The sequence below is a fragment of the Megascapheus bottae genome, chromosome 20 (genome assembly GCF_031878675.1).
Source record: "Megascapheus bottae isolate mThoBot1 chromosome 20, mThoBot2.hap1, whole genome shotgun sequence".
NCBI lineage: Eukaryota > Metazoa > Chordata > Mammalia > Rodentia > Geomyidae > Megascapheus > Megascapheus bottae.
Genome location: NC_143528.1, coordinates 31471945 through 31492322, shown reverse-complemented (window position 1 = coordinate 31492322; position 20378 = coordinate 31471945). Strand labels below are relative to the sequence as shown.

At 37.4% G+C, this 20378-nt stretch overlaps 1 long non-coding RNA gene across 1 annotated transcript in view; it reads right to left on the bottom strand.

Annotated features, from left to right (window-relative positions):
- LOC150049346 (uncharacterized) overlaps positions 1-20378 on the bottom strand; it is a 114784-nt gene that overhangs the window by 54201 nt on the left and 40205 nt on the right. The window contains exon 2 of the long non-coding RNA XR_016538991.1: positions 537-697. This is a non-coding gene — a long non-coding RNA (uncharacterized LOC150049346). The remainder of the gene's footprint in view (positions 1-536; positions 698-20378) is intronic.

The following is a 20378-nucleotide window of genomic DNA, read 5'->3' as shown; positions in this document are numbered from 1 at the left end:
TTGTGATCATCATTTTAGATACTGCATGGATCACAAGTGGTGTATTAGGGCTTCTCTATTTCTCATTTTGTTATGATTTATGCCATTCTGAAATATTTATTAGAATCTGTGGAAAAACAATTAAATGACTTCATCCTATATTTAAGTATTGTTGGAAGTGATAAATCCAACGTTAGAGACTTGAGAATATGAATTGTTTGGAAGAGGACACAATTCATTTTTAAGTAATATCATCCAAAACTGAGGTGGAGTTTAAATACTGTGAAATTGGATCATTGGTGCTGGTATGTCAGCACTCAGTTACTAGCCACAATTTAAAAAAATTATAGATGTTAAAATGTTACCTGCTTTTCTTTACCTTCTATTCAGGAAGAGAATGAAATAAATCTCATGTCAGACATCTATCTTGGAAAGCCTCAGAATCATGGCAACTACATGACGGAGTTCACAGAAAAACAAACGTGCCATATAGTTGTAGAAATGGATAGACAACGGGAAAACTGTCTTAGAGAATCACAGAGGGAAAGCATACTCACAAGGAGAAGACTTTTGCAGTCGTGGTCAAGACTGTGATCTTTCCTTTGGGGAGTCAAGACCATGTAGGAACCAATGGGAAACATACAGCACCCAGATTCAGTATTTCCATCCGGGCTTCATACAGCGTCCTGTATTTCTCACAGCATCATTAAGAAGTCATCTGGAAGAGAGTTGAAGTATAGATTCACAGTATAAATACTGTGGCAAACTGTGATTACTTAAAACACACACGCAATTTTTGCTTTTCTTTTTCACTTTAAACTGTAGGCGAGACTCAGTTGATTCCTTTGTATCATTTTCATGCAGTGTCCTTCAATGACTTAAGATGGAAAGGCCTTGATTGAGAATAAACATGAGCAGCATCTGCTCCTGTTCCCCCACCATGATCCAAGGAAAGGCTGACTTGCAACTTCATCTCTACTGTTGGAGATAGGCCTTGACCCACTGGAAAACTCCAGAGCCTTGGGAGAGAGGAGGGGCTGTGTTCCAATACAGTTGTTCAGTTCCAAAGCCTCATTTTCTTTTGGCTCCGTCCAAATGTTAACAGGCTGCTGGGGCCTTATTTTGTAACCTTAGCTGGGTTAAGATTCTTAAATGGTGTCTCAGTGATTGAAAACTGAATATATAATCAGGCTTTCTTTTTAAAAAGCTGTCAGTTACATGTGAATTCTTCATAGAAAAGAAGTCAAGGATAGCATTTTCCCTATCCCCCTTAATCTCCCCCAAAAGCTAAGGAATTGGGTTTCTTTTAGAGTATCAGTAGAAAGTGCAGAGTCACAGATTATAGCCATATTGATCCATGGTTATTCTTAGGTAGGGTGATTTGCGGCCTTGGTTTGGCAGGATTTCAGTTTACTCTCCTGTCCAGGCATATTGTGGGTACTATCCCTTTCAGTCTCAAATGGTTTCTAGGTAAGCATAATACCTAAACACATTACTGCACAGGAAATAGGTGAGACGATGTAGCAATTAATTTTCTGCAGCTTTCTCTAGCAAATGAAAATCAGTGTCAGTACCCCCAATTGCCCACAATTTTAGGAACAAATGATTGCGTGTGGGCATACCTTGACACCCTACTGTAGTAGAGCTTCGCTTCTCCACAAGCAGTAAGGAAGAATTATTGGTGTATGGATTAAATACAGTAGTATATACAAAAAGCTTTGGAATCTTTGAATATTATTCATATAATGGTAAGATATTTTTGGGGGAGTCACGGGGCTTGTACTCAGCCTGAGCTCTTCAACTCAAGGCTATGGCCCTTTCCTTGAACTAAGCCCCACTTCCCATTTTCTCGAGGTTAAATGGAGATAAGGGTCTCAGGTCCTTTTGTGCCTGGGCTGGCTTTGAACCTTGATCCTTAGATCTCAGCTTCCCAAGTAGGTAGGATTACATGTGTGAGCCCGGCTAAGATATGGTCTTTTTACCTTCTTACCTCCAGTTTAAAAAAATTCTTGGTTACTACATTTATATATTTTTTCTTGTAAAAGAACATACATTAAGAATATAATCTGAAAGTGGAGGCATGACTCATGTGGTAGAATGCCAGGTTTGAGTGAAAATGCTTATGGGACAGCATCTTGAGTTCAAGCCCCAGTACTGGCACAAACGAAGAAGAAAAGTAAAGAGAGAGAGAGAGAGAGAGAGAGAGAGAGAGAGAGAGAGAGAGAGAGAGAGAGAGAGAGAGAGAGAGAGAGCGCATTATCCATGCCTTCAAACAATATTTTAAGCCATGAATTTTTTTGTTTATCATATAAAATATATTTTTCCTTCTTATTTAAGCAGCGCTGTGATTGGAAGCTTCTTTCTAAAGATCTACTAATTAAAAAGTATGCAATAAGTCATTACTGCTTTTGTGTTCTGGGTTAAATTTATCTAAATGGCCACATTTCTTCTTTAACCTTCAATTTCTTTTCTTTTTTTAAAGGAGATAATTTGCTAGTTCATTTTTTTGAAAGCTAATTTGTTGCTTTGCTAAAGAAATTTAAGTATACATCTTGTAGCTCTATGGATATACACAACCTAAAACATACTTTGATCCTAGACTGTTCCTTCAAAGTTTGTTTTAATTATGTAGGACATATAAATGGGCCACATTATTATGTCTTTTTGAATTCCCAGGAGAAAATGTCTGCTTGGTTTGGGTGGTTGTATTTTGCTGTGAATCATTAAGAATATTTCCACTGGTCTGTGACATAATATTTTAATCACATGGGACTTTACAACTATAATTTATAACATTGAGGTTAAAAGACAAATTTCAACAGAGCACTAAAATTATATATAAGTAGTCTGTGAATTGATGAAAAACCAAGGCAATAAATTTATAAAAAATATTTTGTGCATACTGGAGAAACTATGTAAGCTAGTAACCTTCTTGTGTATGCTTTAGGTAGACCCCAGGGAATTAAATAATTGAGATAATGACTTCCGAAAACATACCTTCTTCTTCCCCAGATTATTTGCTTTTTTCACTGTTACTTGGAGAAAACATTACTCCTGACACTTGCATATATTTTTTTACTTCTCCTTTCCTTCTGTTTTCTAACTTAAATTATCCACTTTTTTCCATATGTTTTATTGTAATTGTAATTGATAGAAGGGTTACATTATATTCACCAGATAGAAGATGCATTACTTCACAAACATTGATACCCTTTCTCATGTCTTGGTCCTCATTTCCCTCCTCTCACCCCCACCCCTCATCTGATTTTCCCCCTTCCCTATTCAATTTCAAATAACCAAAACACATATGTACAATATATCAGATAACAAAGTGAGATACTGTAACAATATGAGATAACCAAAGGACAGCAAAAGAGATGAGAGATAACATAGTACATTAAGGACAACAATCATTCATTATATGGCTTTTGTTTCAATATCCTGGAGGTCCTTTCATTTAGCATCATACTATATGGCCTTATGTATCAAGGTTTTGCTCTATTGCAAATCTCTGCTAGGAGAGCCCATGGTTTCTACTGATTATGACAAATGAGGGAAACCATTGAGCTTATGTTCCTTTGAATCTGGCTTACTTCACTTAATATGATTTTTTCTAAGTCTTTCCATTTCCTTACAAATGGGGAGATGTCATTCTTTCTGACAGCAGAATAGAATTCCATTGAAATTGCTCACTTTTTTTTTCTTTTTGCCTGATCTTTCTATACTTTGGATCTCTTATCATGACTTTTCTTTCCACACTTCTGATTTCTTATCCAGCCTTTTCTTGGTTGCTGAACTGTTTAATTAATTTTCCTCACTCTAATCATCATCAAAAGCAAATATCCTAAGGTTTTTTTTGAAAGAATTACATTCTTAATAATTTAAATTGAATTAATAAATAAAACAATGCCACTTTGCTTTTATTTTATTATTATCCTTAGTATTTAATTTTTAGCTTACGTTTCTGTGAAAGTACCTGGTAATGACAGTGGCAAAGATTTTTTTTGTTCTTTGTTTGTTTTTTGCAAGTCCTGGGGACTGAACTCAGGGCCTGAACACTCTCCTTGGGCTTTTCTCAAGACTAGTGTTCTACCACTTTAGCTACTGCACCACTTACGGCTTTTCTAAGTATGTGGTACTGAAGAATCAAACCTAGTCGTTGTGCATGCGAGGCAAGCACTTTACCATGAGGCCAAACCTCAGTGCTTCTCAGTTGAGGTTTCTAGAATGAGTGAAGTATTCTATTTTTTTTCTCTCTGATATGTTAGCTATTTACCAGATGTAGCTATTGAGCATTTAAAATTTAACTAATGTTTGTTGGTAGGAATGTAAACTTGTCCAGGCACTCTGGAAAGTAGAATGAGGTTTTTCAAAGATTAGACATAGAACTTCCCTATTACCCAGCAATTTCATTCCTGAGCATTTACCCAATAGAATATAAACCATATCACACTGAAGCTACCAGCACAGCCATATTCATTGCAGTATTGTTTACCACAGCCATGATACAGAATCAATCCAGATGTCATTCAGTGGATGAATGGATAAAGGAAATGTGGTACATATGCACAAAGGAATTCTATGCTTCCATTAGAAAGAATGATCTTGAACCATTCATAAGGAAGTGAAAACTGAAAAAATTATATCAAGTGAAGTAAGCCAGACTCAAAGAAACATAGATTGCATGGTTTCCCTCATTTTTGGTAATGAGAATGGTTACCAAAAGTGGATGGAAAAGGAAAAAAAATACTGGAACATGATCTCTAGGGATTCACACAGAATGAGATCAAAGGAGGAATTCTTAGGAGGGGATCACAAAGGCACAATAGCTAAGTACATATGATCACATAAAATATTTCTTATCAAAATGAACTCCAGGAAATAGAAACAAGAGGTTTTTTTCCTTTCTTCCTATTTTTGTTTTCTTTTTGTCTTGTTTGTCATTTATCTATCATTCGAGGGTCAAAGGGAGACACAGAAATGGAGGGACAAAGGGGGAACAAACGCAGCAATGATATTAGACAGTATGTTGTGGGTGGGGATGGGAGGGGGAAAATGGGGAGAGTGAGGGAAAAGGTGACATTGTTCAAAAATATACTCTAACGTATATAACTATAACCCCTCTGTACATCACTTTTGCAATAACAATTACAAACTAGATGTATAAGAAATTTAATAGTATAACTGAAAAAGAGAATTTTAAACTTAATTTAGTTTGAACATGAATAGCCACAAGAACTGGTGGTAGATACCATATTGGGTAATGTAGGGAGATTATTTATAGAGTCTTTTTTGTATATATTTTAAAAATCATTAAAAATTTAGATTGTTTTTAGTAAGGTCTTACATTTTCTTATTGAGATGTGCATAGAGCCCTACTAAGTGCTCCTGAGCCTTTTATTCACTTTTACCTATCTGATTATGAAGAAACTTCCAGAGAAACTTGGAGGAAGGCCATGTAAAAATATTACCAGCAGATTACCCAGGAAATTATCAAATTTAGAAGATGCTACCTCCTTCATGAAGCCAGAGTTTGGTCTTAAAAAAAAAGTTTACAGAATTCTCCTCTTCTGTTTCCTGCTGCAGTTAGCACTCTCCTTTTCAATTCCAAGAGAACAGTCATGCCTCTTAGTATTGTCAGATTGAGTTTTAGGTACTGACACTTGTGTACCTACTACATTGCTTCTAGACCCTGAGAACATGGCTGATCTTTGCCTCCTCTGAGAAGAGTGAGCTCAGCAATAAATATTGCTGACATCTGAGGCAGGCTTACAGCTTGAAGGTGATTGCTAGTTGGAGATCTACCATTGTGTAGCCTTTGCTTGGATGAGAGGCATGACCTCCATTTAGAAAGGTTACCTTTGATTTCTCTTCATGGCTAGCTCTGGTGAACTCTGACTTCATACTCATTTGACATGGCCTTCCTCTGTGACCAATTTAAATATTTCCTCTGCTTTGTTCTACTTCCTCTAGCCTTTTTTTTTCCTTTTTACTAGCACTCATAGTTCTATGATGAGCCGTTGGTTTCTCAAGTGAATAACCTTTGGTGGGAGAACTGTTGACTTAACATTCATATTTTCACATCATTAACTATCAGTGACCATAAGGATCCATTAGAGGAAACTCCATTAATTCTTATTATGTAGTCTTTTCCATGCCAATTTCCCATATTCAGTGTCTAAAGAGCAATCTGTAGCAATTATGACTTGGTAAAACTGTAGAGTAATCAGAAAAACAACTATACAGGGAAAGAAAAAGTGTCATACAGTGAACTAAAATGGTGCAGACCAGAAAATTTAGTTGAAGAAGATGCATTATTTTCATGGCTTCTCTGTTAGTGGCTATAGAATGCTGAAGTTAGAATGCACTAATGTTTCCATACTGGCTACTGAACTCTGTGTTGAGCATCTGCATACAAAATTATCCATGCTGTATCCTTTTAACTTGTTTCATTTGAACTGTTTGGATGTGACAGGTTATTTTCTTTTTCTCTCACTAAATCTCAGTGTAGGGTATGAATCACAGCTGGGCGATGATAGGTAATTGGACAGAGAACTTACCAGGGGCATGAGAGCATCAGAAATTCCATGTTCTCAAAGGAAAGACTTTTTTTTGCGAAAGGGGAGGGACTCTTTTTAATTTCCAGGAGAAAATAAGCTGATTTTTCAAAATGTTCCAACAAGGTGCTTAAAATTAAGCAGCTAGAGAGAGTCAATCTTAGTGCTTTCTCCATACTGGAGTTGATAGGTAGATCATTTTGTGGAAACTGGATGTGTAAAAAAATATTTCTGTCCTTTGCTCTGAGCTACAGTGCCATAATGGAAACCACAGCAGTTAATGGCTATAATCCTTTCACATACAATAACGTAGTATGATTTTAGCAAATGAGATAAGGAAATTAACTTTTCTAACTCCTCGGTGTTGTTTTTAAAGCTAATATTTTCGGGAGGCTGAAAATTTAGCTCTCATGAGATGGAATGTGGCCTTGCAAGGGCGAAGCCCTGGGTTCAATCCTTAGATCAGCAAGAAGAAAAAATTGAAAAAGCTAATATTTGGAGTTTTAAAATATAATATAAAATCTTTTGATTGTGGAAAGTAGAGGAGATGATTTGGGGAGTTAATAACAGGAAAGGTTTCATTTTCTGTTATGTAGTATTAAAGTATCATAGAGAGCACAGCCAGCATTCCTCAAGGAGAGCAGAGCACACCTGCTGGGAAGGAAATGGGAAGAACAGATGGAGTTTTAATTCTGGTCACCAGAAAATGCACTTTTAGATTCATCTGACAACTGGTCCGGCCTTGGTCCTGGTCCTATGGCAGTTGTGTTGTATAAAACAAAACAACACCCACCTCCAAACCTTTACACTGATAAATGAAGATAATAAAGAGCTTCAGATAGGTTTCAGTTCACCAAGCAAATATTCATGTAACTTTTCAATTAAATTTTAATTTGTTTTAAAAATACAATACTCTTAGCCCAATTGTCTCTACTCTTATGATAGATACAATAATAACAAACAGAATCGACACTACTCCAGAGAATCAACAGCATGATATTGCCAGATGGCAATAAACCAAATTGTATGAAAAATAGAAAATTTCAATGAGAATTATATTTCTCCTGTTCACTTGCCTGGATTAGCTAGTTTCTTCCCAGTCTTTCTACCTTATTTTTCATTTGTTCATTACTAGGAAAAATATTTTAGTGTATGGTAAGAGCAGATATTTTGCTTAAAAATTGATCTAAGGATTTAATTTGTACCATACGTAAAAGAATGAATGGTGACACAGATGTTGAAAAAATAAAATCTTAACTGCATTCATAGAAACACCATCTGACAGTACACTGAAAATACCAAAAAGACCTTGAGAAACAGTTAATTTCCACAGTCACAGTGGTCATAGGAAGGAGGGACTTGTTAAGTTTATGTAAATAATTGTTGGTAGAATGGGCTATAAAATATAAAGTTAGGTGATTGTAGTCAGTTTCTTCAAATACATTTGTTTACAATATTATGTGTACTGGTGGAAGTTCCTAGTGTATTAGTGTGATTCTCAGAAGCAGAACGGGAACCAAAATTAGAGAAAAAGGTAGGCAGATCTCAGTTGGAGTTGTTGGGAACATCAAAAGTAATAAATAGAGGCAGGGCTCTGATGGCTCACACCGGTACTTCAAGCTCCTCAGGAGTCTGAGATCTGAGGATCTTGGTTCTAAGCCAGCCTTGGCAGGAAAGCCTGTGAGATTTTTATCTCCAATTAACCACCAAGTGATGCAATGTCTCAACGTGGTAGAGCTAGCCTTGAACAAAAGAGCTCAGGGAACCTAATTCAAGCCCCATGACAGATCAAAAGATAAAAAAGAAAAAATGGAAATAATTTAAAAAAACTGCTTTGAACTGTTGGACACCAGTGGCTCACACCTGCAATTCTAGCTACTCAGCAGGCTTAAGAGTTGACGATTGAGGTTCAAATCCATTCTGGGAAGAAAAGTCTATGAGACTCTTTTTTCCAATTAAACACACACACACACACACACACACACACACACACACACACACACACACACACACACAAATCAGAAGTAGAGGATTTGGCTCAAGTGGTAGAACAAGCACTAGCCTTGCGAAAACAAAATAAAAAAAGCATTGATGGTCTTGATTCTTCCAATTTCTATCCTTCCATAGCTTGAATTTTTTTCATATATTTTTATTGTAATTAATAGAGGGGTTACATTATATTAACCACATAGAAGGTGCATTACTTCACAAACATTGATACCCTTTCTCATGTCTTGGTCCCCATTTCCCTCTCCCCACCCCCTGCCCTCATCTTGTTTTCCTCCCTTCCCTATCCGACTTCAAATAAACAAATATGCATATATACAATATATCAGATAACCAGGTGAAGAACTGTAACAATATGAGATAACCAAAGGACAGCAAAAGAGATGAGAGGTAACATAGTACATTAAGGACAATAATCACTCATTACATGGCTTTTGTTTCTATATCCTGGAGGTCCTTTCATGCTATATGGGCCTTATGTAATTAGGTTTTGTTCTATTGTAAATCTCTGCTAGGAGACCCCAAGGTTTCTACTGATTATGACAAATGAGGGAAACCATTGAGCCTATGTTCCTTTGAGTCTGGCTCATTTCATTTAATAGGATTTTTTCTAAGTCTTTCCATTTCCCTACAAATGGAGCGAAGTCTTTCTTTCTGGCAGCAGCATAGAATTCCATTGTGTATAAGTACCACATCTTGTTGATCCACTCATCAACTGAGGGGCATCTGGGTTGGTTCCATATCTTTGCTATGGTAAACAGTGTTGCAATGAACATCATTGTGCTAGTAGATTTAGTATGTCCTTGTTTCTGGATGATTGGGTAAATGCCAAGTAGTGGAATTGCTGGGTCATAGGGGAACTGCCATACTGCTTTCCATAGTGGTTGAACGATTTTGCACTCCCACCAACAGTGTAGTAGTGATCCCTCCTGGCCATATTCCCTCCAGCATCTGTTGTTATTAGATTTTTTGATCCTGGCCATTCTAACTGGAGTGAGGTGGAATCTTAGAGTTGTTTTGATTTGCATTTCCTTTATGGCCAGAGATGTTGAGCATTTCTTTATGTGTGTATAGGCCATTCTTATTTCTTCTTCAAAGAAGACTCTCTTTAAGTCTTTGGCCCATCTTTTAATGGGGTGGTTGTTTCTTTGGAGATTAGTTTTGGAGTGATTCAATTTTTTGAGCTGTAGATATATTTTAGATATGAGGCCTTTGTCTGTTGTGGGGTTAGTGAAGATCTTCTCCCACTCTGTAGGCTTTCTAGTTAAGCTGCTAGCTATGTCCTTTGCCATACAAAAGCTCTGCAGTTTAATGCAGTCCCATTTATCCAGAATTTCTCTGATTTGTTGTATTTCTTGGTTCTTATTAAGAAAGTTTTGACCTGTGCCAAGGAGACCTAGTGTATCTCCTATTCCTTCTTGTAAAGTTTTCAGTGTGTCAGCTTTTACCGCGAGGTCTTTGATCCATTTGGAGTTAATCCTAGAGCAGGGTGACAAAGAAGGATCCAACTTTAGTTTTCTGCAGGTGCTTAACCAGTTCTGCCAGCACCATTTGTTGAAGAGGCTGTCTTTCTTTCATTTTATTTTTTTGGCTCCCTTGTCAAAGATTAGGTGGCCATAGGTCTGTGGGTTAATATCTGGGTCCTCAGTTCTATTCCATTGTTCTTCAGGCCTGTTCTTGTACCAGTAACCAGCTGTTTTGGTCACTATAGCTCTGTAATAGAGTCTGAAGTTTGGTATTGAAATTCCTCCTGCACTGTTCTTTCTGCTAAGAATTGTTTTTGCTATACGGGGTATTTTATTATTCCATATGAAATTTTGGATTGCCTCTTCTATTTCTTTAAAGAATGACATTGGGATATTGATGGGTATTGTGTTGAATTTGTAGATAGTCCTTGGCAAGATGGCCATTTTCAAGGTGTTAATTCTTCCAATTCAGGAGCTTGGGAGGTTTTTCCATTTCCTCAATTCTTCTTTAATTTCCTTTTTCCAGGTTTTAAAGTTTTCATCAAAAAGGTCCTTTGCATTCTTAGTTAATTCCTAGGTACTTTATTTTCTTTGAGGCTATTGCAAAAGGAGTTGCTTTCCTGATTGTTACCTCGTTCCCCTCACTGTTGGCATATAGGAAGGCAGTTGAGTTTTGAGGGTTAATTTTATACCCTGCTGTCTTGCCAAAGTTTTGAATCAGCTCACATAGTTTGAACTTTTATTGTTTATTTCTGAGAAATTTCTTTTCATTCATTTTATTAAACTCAGAAAAGAAAGATGTACCTCAACAGATGTCAATTTAATGGAGACAAAGAATAGTTGCCAAAACATTCCAAAACAGCTCATTTTTTAAAATATTATTTTGGAGAAAGAAAGTGAAAAGCTCAACCCTACTTGTATCTTTAAAATATTTTCAGTTTGAACCATGCTACTAAAAATTCACTTAGTACAACTCTCTGTATATATATTTTCCCTGAGTCATGTCAATTATATGGCAAGCCTGAACAACAGGATTTGGGGGACTAGTCTAACACAGTAAGAAAGTAAAAGAAGGGATGGTTTGTAATGGAATGAGACTTTTGAAAGGGGGTGACACTGATCAAGATGCATTGTATTCTTGCTGCTTTGTTCTGTGGCACCTCCTTTGGACAATTACTTAAAGATGTGTGCAGAGCAGAGAATCTTGAGTAGCTATGACCAGATTAGGATGCTAGAGGTAGACAAGAATCAGGTAGGTGGGTGGAGACTAAGCAGAACTACCAGACACAAGGTCCAGGGACAGAGTCTCCTATCCCCAAATCACAATGCAATCCCTCCCTTCAGTGAGGAGAGTCCCCGCTGGGATCTGGAGAGGAAGTGCAAGGCCTGAGCCACAACCACCCTGGCAGTGATTGTGCAGCTGTTGCTCCAGCTGTGCTGGCTGCCAGGCCTTTGACAAATTGTCCAATACCAGGAATTCATAGAACTCTAGTTTCCTGAACTGTTGTGCAATTCCAAAGCCCTGCTGAGAATGAGTCTCCAGAAAGTAGCCCAGCATTGAAGTCTTCCTATGGTTTCATGCTATGGTTTTTCCTTCAGTCCCTATACTGCTCCTGATGGCAGACCTTGAACATGATAGAGAATGTGGGTGTGAGGATGTTAAACCCAGCAATGCACATTTTTCAATATGATGCTGCTCTTTGCTGGAGTTTTGGGTAACGTTCCATCTTGCATTTTATCTTGATGTAGAACTAGGAAGCAAACAAGGATTGTGGGGTCAAGGATATGGAAGCAAAAGGCCCCATTAGCTCCTTAGTAAATTATTATTATTATTTTTTGTTCCAACTTGATACCTGTCACATCATTTCTTTCCTGCTGGCTGTGTTCAGTCTCTTCCCACTCTTTTCCATCACACGTTGTACTACTGTTAACCATGTGTTCAATCTTGAATATCATTGCCATTCTGCCCAAATTGTCCCAGGCTTCCACCTGGGATCCAGTCAGCCTCATCAGTAAAATAATCCAGTAACCATTCTCTGACATCCACTTTTGTCTTACTGTATTATAAACTCTACAAATGCAGCATGTAGATTAACAAGCCTGTGGGTTTTTGTTGTTATTGTTTGTTCAACTTGGCTTCTATTCTTCGATTATTTTGCTTGGAGCTTTTCCTCTGTGTCTTTCTTCTAAATGTCATGTAAATTATCCTTGCTGACTTACACAAATCTACCTTCTCTGTAATCTCTCAATGACTGAGAAAAGTAATCAGTATCTCCTGTGGCTACACTTGTGTGGATAAGCTTGGGTATATTTTGGCACAATTTATTTTATCTGAATCTTTCTCCCTTCTAGTCTGTGAGCACCCTAAATGAGGACTATGACATTTATTATCATCATCATCATCATCATCATCATCATCATCATCATCAACATCATCATCATCTTACCATTTCAAGGTCCAGTACTTCATGAATATGTAGTAATAAAATACAGTTCTGGCACATACTAGATATATATTAAGTAATTTTTCAATTCTTATGGAACTGGATTTGATGTAATCAGATCATTTCTCTGACATCTTTTGGTTCTAAAATTCTGTGATTCTATGTAGTATTCTAGGGATATAAATATTATTAATTTTTTCTCATATTTTTTATTGTAATTAATAGAAGGGTTACATTATATTCACCAGACAGAAGGTGCATTACTTCATATACATTGATACCTTTTTTCATGTCTTGGTCCTCATTTCCCTTCCCCCACTCCCACTCCCATCTTTTTTTCTTCCCTTCCCTATCTGACTTCAAATAACCAAATACGCATATATAAAATAAATATTATTAATTTTATTGAGCTGGATACCAGTGGATCTGGCCTGTAATCCTATCTACTCAGAAGTCTGAGATCTGAGGATTAAGGTTCATAGCCAGCTAGGGCATAAAAGTCTGTGAGATTCATTTTATTTTAATTAATCAAATTAATTAATTATTTTTGCCAGTCCTGGGGCTTGAACTCAGGGCCTGAGTATTGTCCTTGGGCTTTCTCAAAGCTAGAGCTCTACCACTGCAGCCATAGCACTACTTTCAGCTTTTTTCTATGTACATGATACCAAGGAATTGAACCTGCATCTTTGTGCACGCTAGGCAAGCACTTTATCATTAGGCCAAACTCCTGGCCATTATTATTATTATTGTTTTTATTAATTATGGTCGGGATAATGTATAGAGGGGTGCATTACTTCTTACACATTGATATCCCCTCTTGGGTTTTTGCCCCCATTTCCCTCTCCCAGCCTCTCCCAATCATCTTGTTTTACCCCCTTCCCTTTCCTGTTTCAAATAAACAAATAAATGTATATACAATATACCAGGTAACAAAGTCAGATACAGTAACAATATGAGATTAACCTTAAGGGCAAAAAAGAGAAGAGAAATAACATACTATGTTAAGAATAATAATCACCCAAGATAAAGCTCGTTTACATATCCTAGAGATCCTTTCATTTAGTCTCATCCTATATGACCATATGTACCTAGGAGAATCCTAAATGTGTACTAATTATTACAATTGTGGGACACCATTGAGCCTATATTCCTTTGGGTCTGGCTTACTTCACTTAATATGATTTTTTCAAACTGTTTCCATTTCCCTACAAATGGAGCGATGTCATTCTTTCTTACAGCAGCATAGAATTCCACTGTGTATAAATACCACATCTTGTTGATCCACTCATCAACTGAGGGGCATCTGGGTTGGTTCCATATCTTTGCTATGGTAAATAGTGCTGCAAGAACATGGTTGTGCTAGTGGCTTTAGTAGGGCCTTGGTTCTGGGCATTTGGGTAATTATTATTATTATCTTTTTTAATGTGATTTTTTTGAGCTGTTGCCTTAGCTCACTTGCTTGCTTCCTTTTCTTTGTTTCTTTGCTTGCTCCTTCCTTTCTTCCTTCCTTCCTTCCTTCCTTCTTTCCTTCCTTCCTTCCTTCCTGCCTTCCTCCCTCTCCTTCTCTTTCTTTCTTTTTAAGATTTTTATTATAAAGGTGATGTACAGAGTGGTTGCAGTCATGTAAGTCAAGTATTGAGTACATTTGTTTTCAAACAGTGTCATCTCTACCCTCATTTTCTCCCAGTTTGTCTGTGAGATTCATACGTCCATTTAACCAGCAAAAGGCCGGGAGCAGTGGTATTGTTCCAGTGGTAGAGCCCCAACCTTGAGCACAAAGCAAGGGAATGAGTCCCTAGGTTCAAGCCTAAGCACTGGCTGAAAAATAGGTATTATGCAATGGAGATGAAGTGGTTCTACAGGTCAGAGTCTTAGACATGGTAAGTAATTGGCTTACTCAATAGGAGGTCAATGAAATGATACTAGGTCAGGTCAGCAGTCTTTGGCTGCTGAAAGTCGATGTGGCATTTTGCTGTTGGATTTTTCCCCTTTTCTGTAAGACAATGGTGGTTTTATACACACCTTGGCACACCTATCATGGGAGGGGTGTGCATGCATTTTGTGAAATTTCCCACGTGTAGTCTCTCTATTATGTACCAGTAATGATACAAACTCATTATGAATATGGAAGACAGGAGGTTATCTATCCCTACAAGCAAAATGAATTCGCCATGAGTGGATGCAGTATCACACTGATAGGAAAGGAACTTGGCTAGTGCTTATAACCATCTGCCTGATATTTGTTATTTCATACATTTATTGTTTTTTAAGAAATATCTTTAACCCTAGAGAACACCCTGGAAATGAATGTCACTATTAAAGTAAATATAAGAATAATGATAATAATAATAATAATAATGAAAGAACCAGTGGCCATGGTAAGCAGCCTGGGAAAATAAGACCAGTTCTGACAGTCAGCATATATACATTGAGTCTCAAACGCACAGACATCTGCCCTTTCCTGCATCTATGATCTTCAAAACAATGGCAAACTCATATCTGACATCAAGTGTTTCCTCTTGGGTTTTGTCTAAGCTTCCACTTATTATTTCTGGCACTTTTCCCCACAGCATTTCGTGGTTTCAGTGGCAGGATTTGGCCAATGGTTTCTCTGGCCAATGGGTGTAACTGGATTTAAGACACTCAAGAAGGAGCCCTCTGTTTATTCACAGTGGGTTTGTTAGTTTTTCTTTTCAAAACTCTGATTTTTTTTTAAGAATCTATTAGATTACCATTCATCTTTAGAGTTACTAGGCTTTTAATTCTTGAAGAGTCAAAACTTTCAGATATCAATGTATGTGAATTAATGCACCTTCTATCTGGCAAATATAATGTAACCCTTGTATTAATTAAAATAAAAATATATGAAAAAATAAAACTATATCCAAACATTAAATAATATAAAAACCCAAAACAAAAAAACATTGCATTGGTTTCAAGACATAGAAGAAACAAGATTCACTTAGACTTCATAATTCTCTGTACTTCTGAGAGATTGAAATGATTATGTTCACAAACACTTAGATATGATGTCACTTTTAGGGAACAAGGAATACCCTAAAGGAGAATGGTCTTAAGCCTCCTGGCATTCTGATGGGTAAAGATTTTAGAGTGTGTCCTTGATTATAATTCTGGCTAGATAACCATAAATTAAAAAGATACCCATTTCTTTTTTCCCCCACCTCATTATCACTTAATGTAGATGCTGACAAAAAGCAGATAAAGATCTTATAGACACTTCCTTAGCTACAACCTATAAGGTGAACCACCTCCTTCTACTTGTTAAAATAAATCCTTTTTATCTGCAAATTACAAGAGCCTTAAACCCTAATTATGGAGTACTAAGAGGCTGAGTCAATGTTCAAGGAAAAGAAGAATACCCACTTCTGATTGCCCCAACCAGCACCTTTGACTTTTCCCATTGACCCAAAGAAAGATTTATACTAATATATTTTATCAACTCATGCAGGAATTTGCAGAAACATCCCATTGCTTGGTAGAAGAGTAAATTCTGAGATGTGTTCTCACCAACATTTATCCATGTGGCTTTAGTTGTATAAAGAGAATGTAAAATTCAACAATAATCATCTGTGAGTCCAAAGACCTACAAGAAGTTCCTGGGCTCTTCCAGAACATCCCCAAATTCTTGGAGATTCCTTCACTTTCCACCACCTTGATCTTCTATTTTCTTAAGTCTTTCTATAGAACTAGCCTTCTTATATATTTCAAAAAATATCCTTAAAAGAATGATTTGAAATTAAAGATCATAATTACCCTGTATCTTCACAGTCTCATTGTGTAAAAATCTTCCCCTTTATTTCCCTTCCTCTCCATTGCAGGCCTACAAGGTGGAACTATTACCTATATGTGATGGAGAGGGTCTGACATCAACATAGTCACTGAGAAATAAACACCAGGGCACTGGTACTTTCAACTCCAAGTCTTCTGTTTCCTCTTCTGCAGCATGCAATTGCCACACATCTCATACATAAGAATTATTTTTCTGAACCAGATCCACCATGGGATTTTTGGCCTGTATGAAACACTTTAGAGAACTGAGAGACTCTAGTATAACTATATTTTTCATTCCTATTACTTTGTTAAACAAGCCCCTCCAGTAAAGGAAAAAATAGTAATAAAGCTTAGCATGGAGCCTGTTTCATAATAGCACTAGGTAATAATCATTTTTGAATGTATTACCAATTTTAACTGCTCCATGATTACGTTAAATGTCCCTCTGAGCTTGTGTGTTGGAGACCTGGCCTTTGGCTAATGGTGCTATCAGGAAGTAGTAGAGTCTTTAGGGGGTGAGGCCCAGTGCAAGGAAGTTGGGTTATAGGGGGTGTGTACCTTTGACAGTGATATTGGGACCCCCCTAGGCCTTTTATGTTTTATTTTTCTCTACTTGCTGATTCCTGGTCACCACGTGGTGAGCAGCTTTGCTCTAACACAGACTCCATGTCATGATGTTTCACCTCACCACAGGCCCATAGCAAAAGATCCAAGTGACCATGAATTGAAAGCTCTGAAACCACGACCCCCAAGTAACCCTTTCTCCCTTTCAAGCTGTTGTTTCTACGTATTTTTGTCACAGTGATGAAAAGCAGATGGATACCTACATCTATTTTATTGACTGATGAACTTCCCTAGTATAGTAGCACTTACCTATAATTCCAGTGTTGGTGAAGCTAAGACAGGAGGCCCCAAGTATGAGGCCAGCTTGGGCCAGTTAATTGGAGATAATGCCGCAACTCTTCTCCCTATTGAGAGTAATTCGTTTCCCCCCAAAAAAACTCACTTTCTTTAATTTGTAAAAAATTAAATTAGTAATTTAGTAAATTAGTAATAATAGTACTCATAGCTTAATCCAGTAAGTATTATTTCCAACTTAGAGTTCTAGGATCATAGAAAATTTAAAAAAAACACCCTCTAATTCCAAGATTCTCTCTATATTACAAGAGATGTGACAGAATAAATAAAAATAGACTTGCAAGCTCAAAGCATAGTATGTTTGAATAAAATTTTATGATAGATGTGGAAAGGCAATATGACCTCAAGAAAAAATGAGCGAATGTTAAAAAAATGAGAGAATTTTAGTTTTATCTTTAACTAGTTGTACAAAGGGGTTGCTATTCAACAACAAAGCAGTATATGAATACTGTGAATCTTGATCAATAATCACCCCTGTCATCAGAGGAGGTAAATTTTTGGCTTATTAAAGATATTTGGTAATTTGCAAGGGGATAATTTTGCTGAATATTAAATATTTATGGCACTAGACTCAGTTGAATAAATTTAACAGTGATGTCACAGTGCTGTGTAATATATATATATATATATATATATAATTCTCCCTATGATTATTAAGGAATTGTATAATGTATGCAGGGATTACCACTTCATGGCCCAGTAATGAGTACATTTCTTTTTTTTTGACAATGTCATCTTTTTTTTTTCACTTTCTCTCAGCTTCTCCCTCTGTTCTCTGCCCACAAGTTGATAGTTCACTTTCCACATAAACATACTAAATACGGTGACAGCATTTGTTCAAGGATGTTTATATTAAATAGACTATTCTTTTTGTCCTCTACAGACAGACAAGGAGGTGAGTGGTAAACTGATAGACTGGTAAAATTCCCCATGGGGAGTTAATTTCCTGATGTGTAGCATTTCTTGGTATTGATAGAATACTTTAACCAACAGAATGACAAAAAAAAAAAAAACAGTTGCAATTCAACACTTGACCCTCCCAATCAGCCTGGCTCCAGAATACTGTCTATAATATACTACTGAATGTCAAAACAGAAAGGTATGAAAGCACACTGACTTCAGTGTTTTCCTTTTGGAGCCTTTGTCAAATAGTTTGGATGAAGTGTAGATGGACCCCAGATCTATGCAGCCTCCAAACATCACCTTTAGCCCTCCACACTGATCTTGGATTCCCAAATAAACTACACCCAGGAATTACCTACGGAACATTAAAAGTGAATCAATTTTTAGAGGCACATCCTTTTGGAATCTAAATCAGATAAGAAGCCCCAGAGTTGGGTCATACCCCTCCATTTTTATTTTTGCAAGTATTTTGGCTGATCCTGTGCTGGTCAGCCCCATTGTTCTTGTTCTCCTAGGAAAATCTACTTTGAAAAGTCAAAATAAGGCAAATATAAGAACTGAGGTAGGGCCGGGAGTTTGGCCTAGTGGTTAAAGTGCTTGCCTAGCATGCATGAAGACCCGGGTTCGATTCCTCGGTACCACATACATAGAAAAAAAAGCCGGAAGTGGTTCTGAGGCTCAAGTGGTAGAGCTCTAGCCTTGAGAAAGTCCAAGGACAGTGCTCAGGTCCTGAGCTCAAGCCCAGGACTGGCAAAAAAAAAAAAAAAACAACAACTGAGGTAGAAATTACTTCCTTCTGGTATAAAATAATCAAGAAGCCTCAACAGGTAGGCTTTGTGCTTCTTTTACTAGAAAGGTGAGAGAAAATTCTAAGACTGTTTTACTCTGGGCTAGCTGAATAATTAATTTCTGGGTTAAGTTATGAAGGGAGTCTTGATTATGGCTGGGGAAACAAGCTACATTATTTTCTTTGATGGCTGTGAAGAAGGAATGGCAGTGATTGAGATCTTGACTGCAAGCCATCGCATGGGCTGGGATGCATCCCAGACCCTGTACCTTCACCCTGGCTCCTGCTGTGATCAGAATGTGTCCCCCACATACTTATAATGTAAGCTCAATCCCTAGTGTAACAGTGTCGGGAAGTGGGACCCCTTAGATGAATGCTGCAATCAAAGACTTCTATGAGTAAAGCTTCCCTCATTTGCTCATCTGCTCTCTGAGGAGCAGTAAGAGCAGTAGCATGCCAGATGTGATTGGCTTGGTCTTGGACTCCCAGCCACCAGAACTGTAAGAGAACACATTTCTACATTTCTACTCTTTATAAATTACCCCTCATCTGGTACCATTAGAGCAAACTGTAAAAGTCTCTTGGCAACCTTTGTATCTTTTCCCCATGATGGAAAAACAACCACTGTGGGAGGTGGGGAGAGCTTAGTGAAATAAGGTTAAGGTTTGCATTTTACAGAGATAGAAAAATATTCTCAAATTTTCCAGTTGATATAGAAGAACATCAACCATTGTCGTGTCCTGAGGTCTTGGTGTAGCACGTTACCCATGCAACTCAGCTCCAAGGTTAAATGAACCTTGAGGCTCCTCAGGGTCTATTCATGGTGACACAGAATATGAGCATAGAATATAGAGGTAAGGATCTAGTCTTGGGATGTTCTGAGGTTTTCTCTGTCTCAGAACAACCCTAGGGTATCCATTCATCACTTAGGACCTTAGCTGATGTGTGTTTTCAGTATTGTCTGTGAATGGGATGATAATGATTTGATCAAACTTACTATTCACAAAGGAAACGGGCTCAGTTTCAAACAAGAGTTCAGCCTTCTCTCATTCCTTTACTTGTCGATCTCCGGTCTCTAGTGCAGGCCACCAGTCAGCCTTTCAGTAGGCCGTCCCATTAGTTTAAATACAGGACCAAAGATGGTCTAAATCCTTGCTGAGAGTGAGAATTGCTCTTCCACTACTTCTCAGGGGAGAAGATGACCTTGGAGATCTGGGGCTAGCCTGTTGGATGGGGCTTTTCACTTGAATTTCCTTTGTCACTCCCAAGAGGCCCTTGGAATATAAAAATGTGTATTCAAAATCATTATAGCAGGTTATATTCTCATTTGGGGTATATTAAAGCATTTGTGTGAACAATTACTATCAGACGTTTCCTGCTGGGACATTCCCAGGTGCTAGAGAAGTTGACTTGTTTGTTGAAAGAAAACAAATTATGTACTGTAGGCTTTTTTTTTTGGTCAAGCTAAATTTCTCATTAAATGCTAGTAATATAGAGAAAAGATCAGATCAGAAACTATAACCGA